The sequence below is a fragment of the Moschus berezovskii genome, chromosome 19 (assembly GCF_049115385.1).
Source record: "Moschus berezovskii isolate FMDL1 chromosome 19, NW_MosBer_1.0, whole genome shotgun sequence".
NCBI lineage: Eukaryota > Metazoa > Chordata > Mammalia > Artiodactyla > Moschidae > Moschus > Moschus berezovskii.
In genome coordinates this window covers 66386666-66405014 of record NC_142478.1, presented here as the reverse complement: position 1 = coordinate 66405014, position 18349 = coordinate 66386666, and the positions used below count along the sequence as shown (strand labels likewise).

Below are 18349 nucleotides of genomic sequence, written 5' to 3'. Positions count from 1 at the left end.
GTATAATTGTATTTTACTTTAACATTAGTAACTTAGTTTTCATCATTCTTACCTGTTTCGTTAAGCCATCCTGTGAAAAATCAAGGATGTCCTGAGAGTGCCTCATGAGGTACTGTTTTAGTTGGCTGTGTTTAGGACCTGAAATATTTATGTGATTGCTGTCCCTGACAGTAGAGCCATAAGTATAATTTGATTTTTCAGAATTCTATATTTTCTGGAGTTTAACAATTCCTTCTTAGTATTTAAAGGAAAGTAGTGGTTTTATTGGGTGTATGTATAAATCAAGAAATGTTAGCAACTTTGAGTTTCTATGGGTTATTTCCTAATCCTCACTTAAAGAATTAGAGGCAGAGTGCGCCTCTTCTGGAATTTTTAACCCCTTGGGTATCTAGAGGGGCTCCAGGTGATCAAATTCAATTTTATAGGGAAAATCTACAGTTAGTTCCCATGATGCTCACAATGAATTACCTCTCAGATTTTGTTAATAGGTCTCATTAGAGCCACAGCTTAAAATAAAGCAGATGCACTCATTTGCCATGATAAGACTAGATTGAACTCCTCTGAAAAAGTTAGGTTTTTAAATACTTTTAAAGCATTAGTCTGATGAATATGTATTAGTCTAATAGAGACCTAATAGAAAATCCTATTTCTTGGTTTGTTCAGTTCACTCTGTCTTGGAAAGAAAACTTGATAATCTCTGTTTGGGAGTTCCAGGTTTGATATGATGAAGAACCACTAAAGGATTTTTTAAAAAAGGCACTAAAGTAGAGGTGTGCCTTGATTGTTTTTTACATGTTTGAAAATTATACTGAATACAAGTGATCACTCATTAAATTTTATTTGAAACCCTAAGATAGGGTCTAATTCTGTTCTGGTTTCTTTAAATTGATAAATCTTTAGTTGCAGGGTGATTTTCATCTCTGATTCAGTTTAGTTCAGTTGTTCAGTCGTGTCCGACTCTTTGGAACCCCATGGTCTGCAGCACACCAGGCCTCCCTGTCCTTTACCAACTCCCGGAGTTTACTCAGACATATCCATTGAGTCGGTGATGCCATCCAACCATCTCATCCTCTGTCATCCCCTTCTCCTCCTTCCCTCAATCCTTCTCAGCATCAGGGTCTTTTCAAATGAGTCAGTTCTTCACATCAGGTGGCCAAAGTATTGGAGTTTCAGCCTCAACATCAGTCCTTCCAGTGAACATTCAGGACTGATCTCCTTTAGAATGGACTTGTTGGATCTCCTTGCAGTCTGCGGGACTCTCAAGAGTCTTCTCCAACACCACAGTTCAAAAGCATCAATTCTTCGGCACTCAGCTTTCTTTATAGTCTAACTCTCACATCCATACATGACTACTGGAAAAAACATAGCTTTGACTAGATGGACCTTTGTTGGCAAAGTAATGTCTCTGCTTCTTAATATGCTGTCTATGTTGGTCATAACTTCCCTTCCAAGGAGTCTTTTAATTTCATGGCTGCAGTCAGCATCCACAGTGATTTTGGAGCCCCCAAAAATAAAGTCTGCCACTGTTCCCATCTAGTTCCCATGAGGTGATGGGACTGGATGCCATGATCTTAGTTTTTTGAATGTTGAGCTTTAAGCCAACTTTTTCACTCTTCTCTTTCACTTTCATCTCTGATTAACTGGTTCAATCCCTGGGTCAGGAAGATCCTCTGGAGGGAGGGCACGGCACCCCATTCTAGTATTCTTGCCTGGAGAATGTATGGACTGAGGAGCCAGGCAGGCTACAAATACAGTCCATAGGATCACATAGAGTCGGATATGAGTGAAGCGATTTGGCACGCATGCACAGTCTTGTGTTAGTCCCAGTGTTGAATTTTGTACAGTGCCTGTCCTACTCCACAGGGTTATTGCCAGTATTCAGTGAGATAATATATGTGAAAAGGCTTTGAAAAGTGCTACATGCAATATAAAAGCAAGTTATTTGTTCTCTACGTTTTTAGACCCACATTGGCTCCAGGTAGAGTTCCCCACTGCAGAAAAGATTTTTCTTTTTCTAAAACTATGTTTTAAAGTTGAAGTATAGTTGATTTACAATATTGCTGGTTTCAGCTGTACAACATAGTGATTTAATATTTGTATAGATTATACTCCATTTAAAGTTGTTATAAAATATTGGCTGTATTCCTTGTGCTGTATTATATATCCTTGTAGGTTATTTGTTTTATGCATAGAAGCTTGTACTTCTTCCTCCCCTGTCCCTTTCTTGTCCCTCCCCCCAAAAAAGATTTTTCTTGTTTCACAATTTAACCAACATTTAAACTTTGAGATTGTCTATTCTAGTGAGAATTCTGAGGAGATGTTTGACTAATGCTGCATAAAAAGAACTAGCAATGTTAGTTTGCAAGTTGTCATTGATTTCAGTTGTTGCCTTTGAAATGTGTAATAAGTGAAACGCTAGCTCATTCGTTTCTGACTCTTTGAGACACCATGGACCATAACCCTGCCAGGCTCCTCTGTCCATGGAATTCTTCAGGCAGGAATACTGGATGGGTTGCCATTTCCTTCTCCAGGGGATCTTCCCAACCCAGGGATTGAACCCAGATCTGCATTGCAGGCAGACTCTTTACCATCTGAGCCACCAGGGAGGTCTTGGTGTTGTAAAGTCATCTTTTAGTAACAAGTTTCACAGTCCACTGCTACTTAACCAGAAAACAAGAAAAATTGTGACAAGTTAAAGTTAACTTTTTTTGTAAGTTTATTTTATTTTGATCTTTTGAAGGTAGTTTTCTTCGATAATCGTGGATAATCCTCTTCTTTGCCTGTTTTTTGTTTTTGTTTGAAGTGCACAGGAACTTTGTCTACCTTAAAATGCCTGAGGAGGGGCTGTGAGCAGTGGGTTATCTGTTTTCCTCACTCTTCACGTCTGCCAGGCACACCCACTTCCCTCTGTCTCAGGGCCTCAGGCTTGGGCTTCACTCTTGACCTAAATAGGACATGTGTAGCCAAGTTTTAATTGTTTCTTCAACCTGGTTATACACATTTGACCTAAGTATAGTGCATGACTTTTTGTTGTTTCTTGTCGTAGTTTTTGCCCAGAATAGTCTAGCTTGGCTTTCCAAACTTGACTAAATCTTCAGACCTTGCCTGACAGTCTTAACTTTTAAACCTTTGACTGTATGCTCTGATTTTGTAAATGCCCAGAAATTTGCATTCATTTCTCAGAAGTGCTTGCAAAAATACTCCTGTTAGAAGTAAAAACTGGTTTTAGAGAATGAATTCTCTTACCTATGCCACTGAGTAGCACAAGCACTAATATCTTAACAATATTAAGGTTTAATTCCTTAAAAACATTTTCAAATTTAACTCCATAGGGCTCACTTGAGTCTTATTACAGGAATACTTCCTGGGACCACAGGTGGGAGAGTACAGAGAGGACAGAATGAAAGACTCGAGTTGAGGCCTGGGGTACGCAGTTGAGAAATGGAGGAAAGAAGAGTAGTCAAGGGACGCTTCATCAGAGGTCGGAGAATTAGCAGAGTGTGATGGTGACTAAAGAAAAGGCTCAGAATTTTTAGGGGCAGTAGCATAAAAAGCTGTAGGATTCAAAGAGAGTGAAGAAAAAAACAGGCTATTGAATTTGCAAAGGAAGTCATTCCTGAAAGTGCACTAATAAAGATCAGAGTAGAGGGGGTGAAAACCAAATTAGGGGTGGCTAGTGAAGAAATAAAGGCATCCTTTGGGTACTGGCCATTTGTTTGAGAGATGAGATGTGAAAGACACAAGGAAGGAGGATGGTTGATAGAGACAGCAGAGTCATTAGGGTCTTTTGTTTTTATTTAATGTCAGGGAGAGAATTGTGTATTTGAAGCCAAGGAGGAGAAATTGATCTTGGAAAGAAATTGGGTTTTTGGGTTTTTTTTACTGTAGAGATTTTTTTTTTTAAGTCATGGATTTCAGTTAGGAGTTGTGAAGAGGACTCAGTGGGGAGTGAATGCTGTGTAATGTACATATTGTCTTTGTTTCTTTTGATCTTGTCACTTGTTTGGATTGTATTGCATTTGAATTCCTAGGGTTTTTTTAATTGCCTACAGAGTAAAATCCAATCTTCAGTTTAATTGTCAAAATAATCTGGCCTTTTAACCGTACTGTCCTATATCTTCTTTAAAAATTTGTTGTTTCTATCAGGCTGGATTACTCACTGGTTCCCTTTTCCTTTAAGCTGGCTGGTACACCTGATTAGCCTTTCTCTGTCTTTCAAGGTCCAGCTGAAATGCTGTCCTCTTGTTACAGCCTTCTGATTGGCCCAGGAGAAATATTCTTCTGATGCCTGTACTTCTTTATCTGATCCTGTCAGGTGGCTGTGCTTTTACGATTTTCTGACCTTGTATTGAATGTATTTATGTGGCTCTCTTCCCACCTTGGCAGTAAACTCTGGAAAGGTGGGATCAGAGTCATTAATTTCACGGCTTAAGGACCTGTAATACATAACAGATGATCAGTTGTTTTTTATTTTCCTCCAAAGAATGATTACTTTAGAGGTGAAGTTTGTCAGGTGCAGGATTTTAAAATAGAATGTGTCCTTAAACATAAAATGACAGGGCCCATAGAAGAGAGAAAGTGATCCGCGCCTGATGTCTCATTACTCTCTGTAGAAAATGCAAGAGTAGAATTGTTCCTGTTAAGTTGGGTCACCTGTTGTGGCCAGAGGTACCTGACTTCCTAATATCCATTCAGCACATAGAGAATGAAAGTGGCTCAGCCTGGGAACTGAACTCCTAAGGGAGACATTTACAAGGGACCACAGGCCCTTTAGAGTAGTCATCTTCGTTTATCTCCAGTCCTCAGCGCCCACACGCTGACAGCTATTTGTTTATAATTCTCCCAAACGGGCACTTGTTAAATATGTGACATATAGGACATATATGACGCATATACAAGGAGAGGAGCTCTACTATTTTGTTTTTGCAGTTAGCAAAACAGTTTTGGGGAAATTTTTTTCAAATGAAGATAGTTTGCAGGAAACTTCCTTTGAGAGCTCAAAGCTATATGGAAACTACTTTCTGAACAATTTAAAATTTTCAGAGTGAAGTAATTATACAGAGTGAAGTAAGCCAGAAAGAAGAACATCAATACCGTATATTAACGCATATATATGGAATTTAGAAAAATGGTAACCTGAACCCTGTATAAGAGACTGCAAAAGAGACATAGGCATTTAGAACAGTCTTTGGGACTCTGTGGGAGAGGATGAAAGTGGAATGATTGGAGAGAATGGAATTGTAGCATGTATATTATCATAAGTGACCAGTCCAGGTTCGACGCATAAATTCTCCTCTGTTCATTTCTTTGCATTTGTGCTTTTTTAATAAAATTCTTTTTTAGATATAAAAAACAAAAAAAAAAAAGAAAAAGAAAAAAAAATGAAAAAAAAAATTTTCTCTCTTTTGTTACTATTTCAGAAATTCATATTTTTTGTGTTTAAGCTTCTGTTTAAAAAGTTAATGTTTTTAAAAATAGAAACTTATATTTCATCTTTTTCCTGTTTCTAAAAGACTTAAGGTTTTTTGTTTAATAATTATTCAGAATGGCAATTAGAGTTGTAATTTTAATTTTTAAAACTTATTGGAGTATTGTTGATTTAAAATTTTGTGTTTCTGCTGTACAGCAGAGTGAATCAGTTATACATATATCCACTCTTTTTTTTAGATTCTTTTCCCATATAGGTCTTTACAGAGTTTTGAGAAGTTCCCTGTGCCATACGGTAGATCCTTGTTAGTTATCCATTTTATATAAAATAGTGTGTCAATCCCAGTCTCCTAATTTATCCCTTCCACCCTGGTAGCCATTAGTTTTCTATGTCTGTGACTAATTTTGTTTTGTAAATAAGTTCATTTGTACCATTTTTTTAGATTCCTTATATAATCGATATCATGATATTTGTCAGAAAGGACAATTTTAAAAAATCGCCTGAATTGGTGTGTGCATGTTTTAAATTGCATAGATACAGTAGTGAGTCAGTCTTAGGTCAGAATTAATTAACCTAATCGATTGGAATAGGCATAAACCTGAAGTTTGGGAAACTAGGAGCTTGTTTTTTGTTTTTTTTTTTTTCAGTCCGTAGTGTGCTTTTAATAAACCATAAAAATGTAACGGAATACACATCAAAGGACTGTCTTACTAGAAATTCTCTGGTCTGGATCTTCTCCATCTTCATTTCCACTATCTTCATGAACTGCATCTTCTGGAATAGCTTGCATCTGGACTCCAGGTGCATGAGGCAACATGCGTAAATTTTCAAATAAACGCTGTTTTATCTTTTCCATATATTCTGGAGTGTTCTGGTTTGTCATGTTTGAAGGACTAATATGCAGTTTGAAGTCCGGTCCAAAATACTCAATCATTATATGGCAATTCGTTGGGAATCTCACAATCAAGGGCAACTGCAGTCTCATATGTCCAACACCGAGCAACGTTGCGGATTGTGTATCCACCTCCCCCAAGCATCAGTAATGGTAAATTGAAAGTTTTTACAACTTCTACACATTTAGCATGACCTTTAACTGTCAAATTGAAGCAACCAAGTCTATCACCAGAGAGTGAGTCTGCACCACACTGTAGCACCACAGCACTAGGTTGATACATCTCCATCACTTTTGAAATAATAGGCTTGAATATCTGGCCATATGATTCATCATCTATACCATCTCTCATTGGAAAATTGACAGCATAGTATTTGCCTTTTCCTGCACCAATATCCCTTAAGTCTCCTGTTCCAGGAAAGTACTCCCCATACTTATGGAATGATACAGGCATTACACAATCTGTTGTATAAAAAGCCTCCTCAACACCATCACCGTGGTGGATATCAATATCAATATATAAGACTCTCTGATGATACTTTAGTAATTCAAGGATGGCAAGCACAATATCATTAACATAACAGAATCCTGATGCTTCTGATTTTTTAGCATGATGTAATCCTCCAGCCCAGTTAACAGCCATATCAGTTTGTTGTCAGTTTAACTTCACAGCACCAGCAACTGAGCCACCAGTTGAAAGCTGACAAAACTCAAAAAGTCCATCAAACACTGGACAGTCCTCTCCGACATTAAATCTCTGCATCTGCTTACTATACTCAGACATGTTATCTGGTCTTATTGAACGTAGAAATTTGATGTACTCATCACTGTGGTATTTTGTCATTTCTTCAGCAGTGGCTTTATGGGGCCTGTATATTTCCATTTTTCTATATAAGCCATAATTTAGCAGCAAGTTATGGGTCATGCGGATCCTATGAGGTTTCATGGGGTGACCCTGTCCATAATAATAATTTCCAATATCACCTTTCACTTACTATGTCTAAGTCCATCCATGTTGCTGCAAATGGCATTATTTCATTCTTTTTACGACTGAGTAATATTCCATTATTACTCTGTGTGTGTATGTGTGTATTGCATCTTCTTTAACCACTCCTCTGTTGATGGACAGTGAGGCTGCTTCCATGTCTTGATGACATCGTAGTAGTAGCAGACTTTCTTCTTGCCTCCTCCTTGACTGTACGCCATGGGCTCCCCGGCCACCGCCGCCTCCAGCTCCTCCTCTGGCTGCTGCTGCTACTGCTGCCTCCGCGGCTCTGGCGGGGAGAGAAGAGGGCTGATGGCAGTCCCGCAGGGAAGGGCAGGCCGGAGGGAGGAGAGGAGCGGCGTGCCGGGAGGGCTGGGTACCGCCCGGCCGAAGCTAGAAGCTTGTTTTTGAACCTCTGCATTCTGTGCAATGGTGAAAAATAACCTGCAGGCCTAAGGATGATGTATTAGCCTGGCTAGCAGAAGTTCTGGCTTTCATGGATAGCAGAAGTTCTAAAAGCTGAACTAAAGGTTATCTCGAACTTAGAAAGGAATTACAGATAGGAGAGAAGTGCATAGCAGTGGACAGCAGTGAATGACATGTTTGGACAGTGGAAGCAAAGGCAAAGGCTAGAGACTCAGGAAGCTTCCAGTAGTGAGACCAAATGGTCCAGTGCCAGCTACTAGAGGATAGGAAACTAAACTAGAGTCGTTGTATACAAAGGTACACAAGGCTCCATGGAGCTCTGGAAATTCAGCTTTGTGCCTCAGTTTAGACTTAAATTTAAAATGAGTCAGCGTCTTTTAGCCTGTCCTATAGCTGTTGAAAGCATCTGATTTGAGTGTCACAGCTAGAAACCTTGAAGACATTCTTGATTTTCATCAAACATGTCAGTAAGTCCTGATGATGGAGATATCTTTGTGCGTGTGTGCCAAGTTGCTTCAGTCATGTCTGACTCTTTGTGACCCCATGGACTGTAGCCCACCAGACTCCTCTGTCCATGGGATTTTCCAGGGAAGAATACTGGAGTGAGTTGCTATGCCCTCCTCCAGGGGATCTTCCCAACCCAGGAATCAAACCCTCGTCTCTTAGGTCTCCTGCATTGGCAGGTGGGTTCTTTACCAATAGTGCCACCTGGGAAGCCCTTTATAATTACATATTACATGTATATAATTTTAAAAATTTGCCTCCTCTTCATTCTCTTTGCTCCTGGATGACCCTTCGTGTTCTCTTAGAACACTTCACTTGCCTCTTTGAGTTGTTGTTTGTTTCCTTGTTTATATCCCTATAAAGTTTTGAGGATGTGGGTTATACTTTGTTCATACCTTTATCCCTAGTGGTTTAGTACATAGTTTATTTAAATTAGTATTATTCCGTCTTTCATTTTTTATTTTTTTAATTTATTTTTTATTTATAAATTTTTTTTTTGTATTTTACAATATTGGTTGGTTTTGCCATACATTGACATGAATTCGCCCCAGGTGTACATGAGTTCCCCCTCCTGAACGTCTTTCATTTTTTAAATAAAAATCCTAAAAAAGATGAAAGAGTGTGTAGTATCTTAAGTTGTTCTCAACCTTTAGTTTAAGAGCTTAAAGGGACAAGCATTAAATATCATTTAACATACATAGATCATTCTCTTAAGCTAAGTAAATTAAACTATTTTTATTAAAAGTGTTAAGCTGGACCTACTTAGATAATCACTTTGTTTCATGGAACCTCTTCAAAATACAGTGGGAGAATTGGTTACTGTATTAGTTTATATCACCTTCATAATACTGCATACTAAATTGCCGCAAAACTCAGTGCTTAAAATAGCCATTGATGTGCACGTTGACTTGGGCAGCTTTACTCTTGGTGTCAGATCTGTCAGTCACCTGGGTGACTCTGCTCCATGTGTGTTCAGTTTGGAGCTCAGGCTGAATGGGCAGCAGCTGCCCAAGGGAAGTTCTTGTGCCAGTGGCAGAAGCTCAGCAGGGCACATGGAAACATGAAAGACTTCTTGAAGCTCAGGAGTGGCACACTGCTGTTTGTGCTTCATTCTTTCAGCCAGAACAAGTCATGTGGTGGAACCCAAAGACAAGGAGCCACAAAACTAAACCTTGCCTGTTTGGTGGGAGGAGCTGCAAAGTCACAGGGCTGAGGAGTAGATTTGGGAAGGAGTGAGGCATTTGGGCCAGTAACGGCGTCAGTCATAACTGAAATTTTCTCTTTCTTTTTGTATGGCTAGCTATCACTTGTTCTTTCTATTCTAAACTGAAGCATTTCATATAGGTCCCTTTCTGGAGCGTTATGGTTTTCATTCTAATGTTTTACATTTTTACGATGGCTTTATTGAGATAAAATTCACATACTGTTGTTCAGTCAGTAAGTCGTGCCTGCAGCACACCAGGCTTCCCTGCCCTTCACCATTTCCCTTAGCTTACTTAAACTCATGTCCATTGAGTCGGTGTTGCCATCCAACCGTCTCATCCTCTGTTACCATCTTCTCCTCCTGCCCCCAATCTTTCCCAGCATAAGGGTCTTTTTCAAAGAGTCAGTTCTTCGCATCAGGTGGCCAAAATATTGGAGCTTCAGTATGAGTTCTTCCAACAAATATTCAGGGTTGATTTCCTTTAGGATTGACTGGTTTACTTGCCTTGCTGTCCGAGGGGACTCTCAAGAGTCTTCTCCAGCACCACAATTGGAAGGCATCAGTTCTTCGGTGCTCAGCCTTCTTTATGGTTCAACTCTCACATCCATACATGACTACTGGAAAAACCGTAGCCTTGATTATACAGACTTGTGCTGTCAAAGTGTTGTCTCTGCTTTTTAATACACTGCGTAGGTTTGTCATAGCTTTTCTTCCAAGGAGCAGGTATCTTTTAATTTCATGGCTGCAGTCGCATTCTATGCTACACAATTCATTAGTTTAACGTGTACAACCCAGTGGTTTTTTGTACATTCACAGTGTGCAACCATGACTACAATCAATTTTAGAGCATTTTTTTCACCCCCAAAGAGACTCTGTACCTGTTAGCAACTCCTTCCTTCCCTTTTCCCCAGCCCTGGCAGCCTTTAATGTACTTTTGGTTTCTGTGAACTTGTCTGTTTCATATAATTATGGAATAATAAAATAATGTCTTCTGACTAATTTTGCTTAGCATAATGTCTTCAGAGTCAATTATGTTGTAGCATGTGTTAGTGCTTCGTTCTTTTTTATTACCAAATAACATTCAGTTGTATGTATATACCACATTGTGTTTATACACATTATAATTGTTTGGGTTTTCACTTTTTGGCTATTATGTACAGTAATGTTGTTGTGAACATTCATATAGAAGCTTTAGTGAAGACACATGTTTGCATTTCTCTTGGGTAGATACCTAGGAGTGGAATTGCTGGCTCTTAGGTTTTCTGGGTTTTAACATTTTGAGGAACTGCCAAACTGTTTTCCAAAATGGCTGTACCATTTTTTATTCCCTTAGCAGTGTATGCGGGTTCTGATCTCCAAATCCTCACCAGTTCTTGTCATTGTCCGTCTTTTTTTTTTTTTTTTAAGTATTTATTTATTTGGCTGCATCAGGTCTCAGCTGTGGCATGTGGGATCTTTGTTGCATCATGCAGGATCTTTAGTTGTGGCTCTTGGGCTTAGTTACCCTGTGCCATGTGGGATCTCAGTTACCTGGCCAGAGATGAACCTGAGTCTTCTGCACAACAAGGTAGATTCTTAATCAGTGGACCACCAGGGAAGTCCCTCATTGTCCATCTTTAATTATAGACATCCTAGTGGGTGTGAAGTGGTTTTGTGTAATTTATGTTTAAGGATTTATAGAAGAGGAAGGGAATGGTGGTTTTAGAATGTTACATCTGTTTGTTCTTAACAGTTTAGTACCAAAATTGAACCTTAGTTTTAGTCACCTAAAAATCTAGCATTGAGGGAAAAAAATATATCTTTTGACTCACAGATTTTTCTTCCTACTCCTTGTTTCTTTTACATGCTAGAATCATTCAGGAAGAAAGTAGTCTCAGGTGATTGTTAAACTAGTTACTTACCTCTGGGTCTGTGAGGGACCAAATTACTCTGGCAACCTGCTGCATTGTCAGTAGTCATGGGACTGGTTTAATGACTGAAGTTGTCATCGTTGTTTGTGTGGGTGGGGGTGAGTCTCCAGATCTCTTTTTGCCTGGAAAGTAATCATTGGAGGACTTAGTTGTAAAATTCTAGGGCAGCACTGTCCAGTGGAAATATAATATGAGGAACATATATGATTTAAACTTTCAGTTCAGTCACTCAGTCGTGTCCAACTCTTTGCGACCCCATGAATCACAGCACGCCAGGCCTCCCTGTCCATCACCAACTCCCGGAGTTTGCTCAAACTCATGTCCATCGTAGTCGGTGATGCCATCCAGCCATCTCATTCTCTGTCGTCCCCTTCTCCTCCTGCCCCAATCCCTCCCAGCATCAGATTCTTTTCCAGTGAGTCAGCTTGTCGCATGAGGTGGCCAAAGTATTGGAGTTTCAGCTTTAACATCAGTCCTTCCAATGAACACCCAGGACTGATCTCCTTTAGGATGGACTGGTTGGATCTCCTTGAAGTCCAAGGGACTCTCAAGAGTTTTCTCCAACACCACAGTTCAAAAGCATCAATTCTTCGGCGATCAGCCTTCTTCACAGTCCAACTCTCACATTCATACATGACCACTGAAAAAACCATAGTCTTGACTAGACGGACCTTTGTTGGCAAAGTAGTGTCTCTGCTTTTTAATATGCTATCTAGGTTGGTCATAACTTTCCTTCCAAGGAGTAAGCGTCTTTTAATTTAATGGCTGCAGTCAGCATCCACAGTGATTTTGGAGCCCCAAAAAATAAAGTCTGACACTGTTTCCACTGTTTCCCCATCTATTTGCCATGAAGTGATGGGACCCAGATGCCATGATCTTAGTTTTAGTAGTAGCCAAATTAAAAAGTAACAAGCAATAGGTGAAATTAACTTTAATAATATCATTTATTTATTTAATATTATATATATCAATATGTGGGCTTCCCTGGTGTCTCAGAGGTTAAAGCATATGCCTGCAATGCAGGAGACCAGGGTTCAATCCCTGGGTCGGGAAGATCCCCTGAAGAAGGAAATGGCAACCCACTCCAGTATTCTTGCCTGGAGAATCCCATGGATGGAAGAGCCTGGTGGGCTACAGTCCATGGGGTCGCAAAGAGTTGGACACGACTGGGTGACTTCACTCACTCACTCACTCATATCAATATGTAGGACTTCCCAGGTGGCTTCAGTGTTAAAAACCTGCCTGCCAATACAGGAGAAGTAAGAGACGCAGGTTTGATCCCTGGGTTGAGAAGTTCCTGTGGAGAAGAAAATGGCACTCCACTCCAGTATTCTTGCTTGAAAAATCCCATGGACTGAGGAGCCTGATGGGCTACAGTCCATAGGGTTGCAAAGAGTCAGACATGACTAAACCGATTTAGTACACATATCAATATATGGTTCCTCCCTGTAGATCAGACAGTAAAGAATCTGCCCACAATATGGGAGACCTGAGTTCGATCCCTGGGTTGGGAAGATCCCCTGGAGAAGGGAATGGCAACCCACTCCAGTATTCTTGCTTGGAGAATTCTGTGGACAGAGGAGCCTGGTGGGCTACAGTCCATGGGATCGCAGAGTTGGACAGGACTGAGCGACCAACACTTACTTACTTATCAATATATCAAAAGTATTTATTAAATCATTTATTGTATGTAACCAGTACAAAATTATTAGCAAGGTACTTTATATTTTTAGTACAAGGTCTTCTCAGTTCAGACTAGCCACATTTCAAGAGCTCAGTATCTGCACGTGGTTAGCAGCTATCATACTGTACAGCACAGTCCTGAAGATCTAAGAGCTTTGATCTAGATTTTCTGCTCACATGTATGATGATTGTGTATCTCTGGAAAAACGGATGAGTGCTAATCAGCCTGTATTTCTGGTTCTTAAATTTTAGTTGTTACATAAAATTTCTAACAACACATTTAAGTTAAAATTTATGTTGTTAATTTATGCCTGACCATTTTTTTTTGTTGTTGTTCTATTTTAATGTGGAAGACAACCTTTAGAGGGGTACAGAGAAGCAAACTCCTTATAGGTCAATGTTTTTATTGTGAGCAAAGATTAGTTAGCAAGAGGAAAAAACAGTTGGTCTCCCTCATCATTAAGGGTATTTGAGTTTCCATTGTTCTTAGCAAATGAAAGAAATCTGTTAGATCTGCTATTGTTTGGTCCTAATGATAATTGTTCTGTATGTTTAGGGTCTGCTTTGGCCTGTTCTTTTCACTTACGCACTACTTGTACTGTTTGACCGAATAACTCACTTGGTTAGACATTAAAAGTTGTAGGTTTGAGCCTTGCAGACAATAAAGACTGAGATTCCAGCAAAAAAAAAAAAAGTTGTAGGTTTGATCTCTATAATTAATTAATGACTTTATGCCTGCTGGGACTCTCTGTTCTATGAGTTTGCAGTGTTGTTAGAGACTGTTTGGCATTTGCTGGGTCAAATGCCAGCAAATGTAATTAAGAGAAAGGAGATGTCAAGAGTAGGCTCTGTGTCCCAATCACTTGATTACTAGAAGGAATAAATTTGGTCAAGTGTCTTAATATTTGAATGTCTTTACTCATAGTGTACATTTTCTGATTTGGCTCAGTCCCTACCACTTTCTGTTCCTGTACACTGAGTCTCTACATCACTGGTTTGTGTTATTTATTTAGCCCTGAAGGCAGGTTGTGGCCTCCTGGTGTCTGATCAATTCATTGCCTCAAGGATGGGTTAAGGGGACTTCCCTGGTGGTCCAGTGGCTAAGACCCTGTGCTCCCCTTGTAGGGGACCTGAGTTCAATCCCTGGTCAGAGAACTAGATCCTACATGTTGAAAGGAAGATTGAAGGTCTTGCGTGTCACAGCTAAGACCCGGAGCAGCCAAATAAACAAAGATAAATAAATATTTTTTAAAAAAGGATGGGGAGATAGTGGATCAATGCCCCAGTGACACTGGATATAGACACTTGCATATTGAAGACACAGATACTATCACCAGATTTGACCATTGCATTCAGTATCACTCACTGACTCTTGGATACCTTAGTGTTCTAACAAATGTTCTATCAGCTATTGTTGTGATTTTCTGAGTGCTGAAATGCAGTTACTCTAAATGAAATTCACATGCCTTTGGACTGGGGTCTGAATGGTGTCCTGACCAGGAAAACAAAGATCACTAGTTAATGTGCACATGTACATGGTACAGCCTGCTGCACTCATCCTTGTGCTCTTGGCATGTTTGATAATGTGGACCCAGGACCCGTTTGTGAGTTCATGGATTTGAATTTGAAGGCCATGTGAAATCCTTGTGTACTGTCGGTCCTTAGTGCACAAATATTGTGGAATACTATTAAGGAATACTATAAGTGGTACTATTGTTTTTTGGGAAGGAGGGGGAGTCAACAGTTTCTTTGGCTTTGTTGTGTTTTTGGCACACATTATGATTTTGATAATTTCCAAATAAAGTCTGACTCGTTAACTTTTTGAAATGGGCTTGCAAGCATTAGCCTAACAGAAGAAGAATGATGCTTTTTAGCTGTTGAGTTTTAAACACTTTGGTTTGTTGGTATGATGAAATATTAATTTAAGGGTTGTTTTATTGATGCCTGTTCTTAGCTGAGTGCACAGTCTGCAAGTGGCTAGGCTTTGAGTTGGTTGGGCCAGTGGGGAAGAATTGGAAGCCTTACTCCTTACTTCTTCTCTGGTCTTGTAAGCTAAATAATTCCATTCCTGTGGTAGTAAAATATAATTTAAAGCTCTTCTGTAGTGAAAACACAAGGCTTGAACTGATGTGAAGTTAGTTACATGACCTGTTTATTCCACATAGTGTAACTCTTCACTTTGCTGCAGGAATGTTTGTGGGGGTTTTTGTTTTTCTGCTGCAAAACTTGCAGGATCTTAGCTCCCCAACCAGGAATTGAACCCAGGGTCTGGCAGTGAACGTGCCAAGTCCTCACCACTCTACTGCCAGAGAATTCCCTAGAAGTTTGTTTTTAATTGCTGTGTGGATATATCTCAGTATGTTTACCATTCACCAGTCAGTTGATGGACACTTTCTCCTTTTTTTTGGTTATTATAAATAAAACTGCTGTGAATATCCAGTACAAGTCTTTTTGTGGACACATGGTTTTATTTCTCTTGCCTAAAACCCAAGAGCAGAAATGGGTCATGTTGTAAGTATATGTTGAATTTTAAAGAAACTGTCAAACTGTTCTCCTATCAGTTCTCGACTGTCAAGTTGAGTTAGTTGTTCTGTCTCAGTTGGTGAACTGGCAGACTGTTCTCACAGATAGTCTCCAAAAAGACTGTAGCATTTTGCATTCCCACCTGTAGAGTGTAAGGTCCAGTTTCTCCAGTCTCATAGCAGACAGTTTTAGTTGCTTCATTCTCTAGCCATTCTCGGTGTGTAATGGCATCTCACTCTTGGTTTAAATTTGTTTCCGTGGTGACTGATGATGTTGATCATCTTTACATCTGTTTAGTCGAAACTAGTCTGTGTTCTTTTATTAATGTCTATTGAAATCTTTTACCCATTTTTTCCATTGGTTTTTTTGTTTTATTGAGTCATAAGAATTCTAAATATATTCTGGATACAGGTTCTTTGTCAGATATATTCTTTGTAAGTTCGTAACTTGCCTTTTCATTTTCTGAATGGCATTTTTGAAGAACAAAGTTTTTAAAATTTTAATGGTCTAGTTTATCCCCCCCCCCCACTTCATTATACATAGTTTTCATGCACTAGGTGAGAAATCTTTGCCTAACCTAAGGTCATAATAGTTTTTTCCTGGGGTTTCTTCCAAAAAGTTTATGTCCTTTGTTCAGGTCTTTGATCCATTTTGTGTTAAATTTTGTGTATGGTGTGAGAGGTAAGATACTGCTTGTTTTTTATTTCCACTTCCATGTGAATATACAATTGGTCCAGCACCACTTTTTGAAAAGACTGTCCTTTTCACATTGAACTACTTGAACCTTTGTCAAAAGCAATAGACTATAAACACGTGTTTATTCGTGGTTTCTCTGTTCTGTTCATCTGTGTTGTTATCTTTGCATCGCTGTTACATTGTCTTAATGACTCTTATCACTACATCTGTTTCAGTTCAGTGCAGTCGCTCAGTCGTGTCTGACTCTTTGCGACCCCACGAATCACAGCACGCCAGGCCTCCCTGTCCATCACCAAGTCCCGGAGTTCACTCAAACTCATGTCCACAGAGTCGGTGATGCCATCCAGCCATCTCATTCTCTGTTGTCCCCGTCTCCTCCCACCCCCAATCCCTCCCAGCATCAGAGTCTTTTTCCAGTGAGTCAACTCGTTGCATGAGGTGGCCAAAGTATTGGAGTTTCAGCTTTAGCATCAGTCCTTCCAATGAACACCCAGGATTGATCTCCTTTAGAATGGACTGGTTGGATCTCCTTGCAGTACATCTGTATAGTAAGTCTTAAAATCAGAGACAGAGGACCTTTCCGTTTTTTTCTGTTTTAAAATTGTTTGACCTATTCTGGGTCCTTCCTATTTTAGATGGGATTTTGACTAGGATCCTGTTGAGTCTCAAGATCGATTTGGGAGAATTAACATCTTAAGAATATTGAGTCTTAACAGTATCTCTGCTTAAACTGTCTTTAAATTTTGTTACAGCAGTGCTTTGTAGTTTTCAGTACATAGTTCTTCCTCATACTTTGTTAAATGTGTCTCTTTTCATATTTTTGATGCAATTGCAAATAGTGTTTGTGTTGAAATTTTAATTTTCAATTTTTCATTGATAATATATAAAAATATAACTGTTCTAACTGCTCTTGTAGTTTGCAACCTTGCTAAATACACATTTTATAGTAATTTTTGGTGGGTTCCTTAGGATTTTGTACTTGCACAATTATATCATCTGCAAATAGATTTACGTTTATGGAATCCTTTTTAATTCAGATGCCTTCTCTTTTTCTTGACTCATTGCACTGACTAGGACTTCCATTAGAATGTTGAGTTAAAATAACATGAGTGGACATCTTGATCTTGTTGTTGACCTTAGGTAGAAAAGATGGAGCCTGTTACATTTTCTGTGATCCAGGTTTTTCTTAGATACCATTTATTTATTTGGCTGCACTGCTTGGCTTGTGGGCTTTTGGTTCCTCGACCAGGGATTGACGCTGGACCCTTGCCAGTGAGAGCGTGGAGTCCTAACCTCTGGACCATCAAGCAATTCCCCTAGATGCCTTTTATAAGGATGAAATTTCCTTATATTCCTAGCCTGTCATGAGGTTTTATCAGGAATGGATGTTGGATTTTGTCAGATGTTTTGTACGTGTCTGTTGAGATGATTTTATATATATATTTTTTATCTTGATATGGTACATTACACTGATTTTAGAATGTTAAACCAATCATGCATTCTTGGGATTATGATATATTTGTGGCAAAATTTGGTTTGCTGAAGTTTGTTAGAAACTTTTGCATCTATATTCATAAGATGAATTGATCTATTATTTTCTTGTAACGTCTTTGGTTTTGGTAGTGCTGGCCTCATAAAATGAGTGAGAAATGTTTCCTCCTCTTCTGCAAGAGGTTTGTGTAGACTTGGTATTATTATTGCATCCTTTAAATGGTTGGTAGATCACCAGTGAAGCCAGCTGGGCCTGAAATTTTCTTAACAGAAAGATTTTTTAACTATAAATTCAATTTTGTTACCAGAAACTGGGCTGTTTAGGTTTGCTTTCTTCTGGAGGTTGATTTAGGGTTTATGGTATATATCTTTATCGTTGTTAGTATTGCGATTGGTAGTTTGTCTTCTCAGTTATTCCAGGATGTCTTAATTTATTGGCATAAATTTATAATATTTTCTTAATTCTCATAATATTATTTCTTCTTTTCTCATTACCTTTTATTTTTGTGCTGTGTTATGATATACCTTCTTTCATTTCTGGTATTGGTAATTTGTGTCTTCTTTTTCCTGATCAGTCTAGCTAGTTTATTAATTTTATCTTTTCAGA

General features: G+C 39.0%; 1 protein-coding gene and 1 pseudogene across 1 annotated transcript in view; one reads left to right on the top strand and one right to left on the bottom strand.

Moving 5' to 3' along the window:
- The window catches only part of SPPL3 (signal peptide peptidase like 3), a 101687-nt gene that overhangs the window by 6208 nt on the left and 77130 nt on the right, over positions 1–18349 (top strand). The gene's annotated exons all lie outside the window — the stretch shown is intronic.
- On the bottom strand, positions 6123–7183 carry LOC148774900 (histone deacetylase 2 pseudogene; annotated as a pseudogene).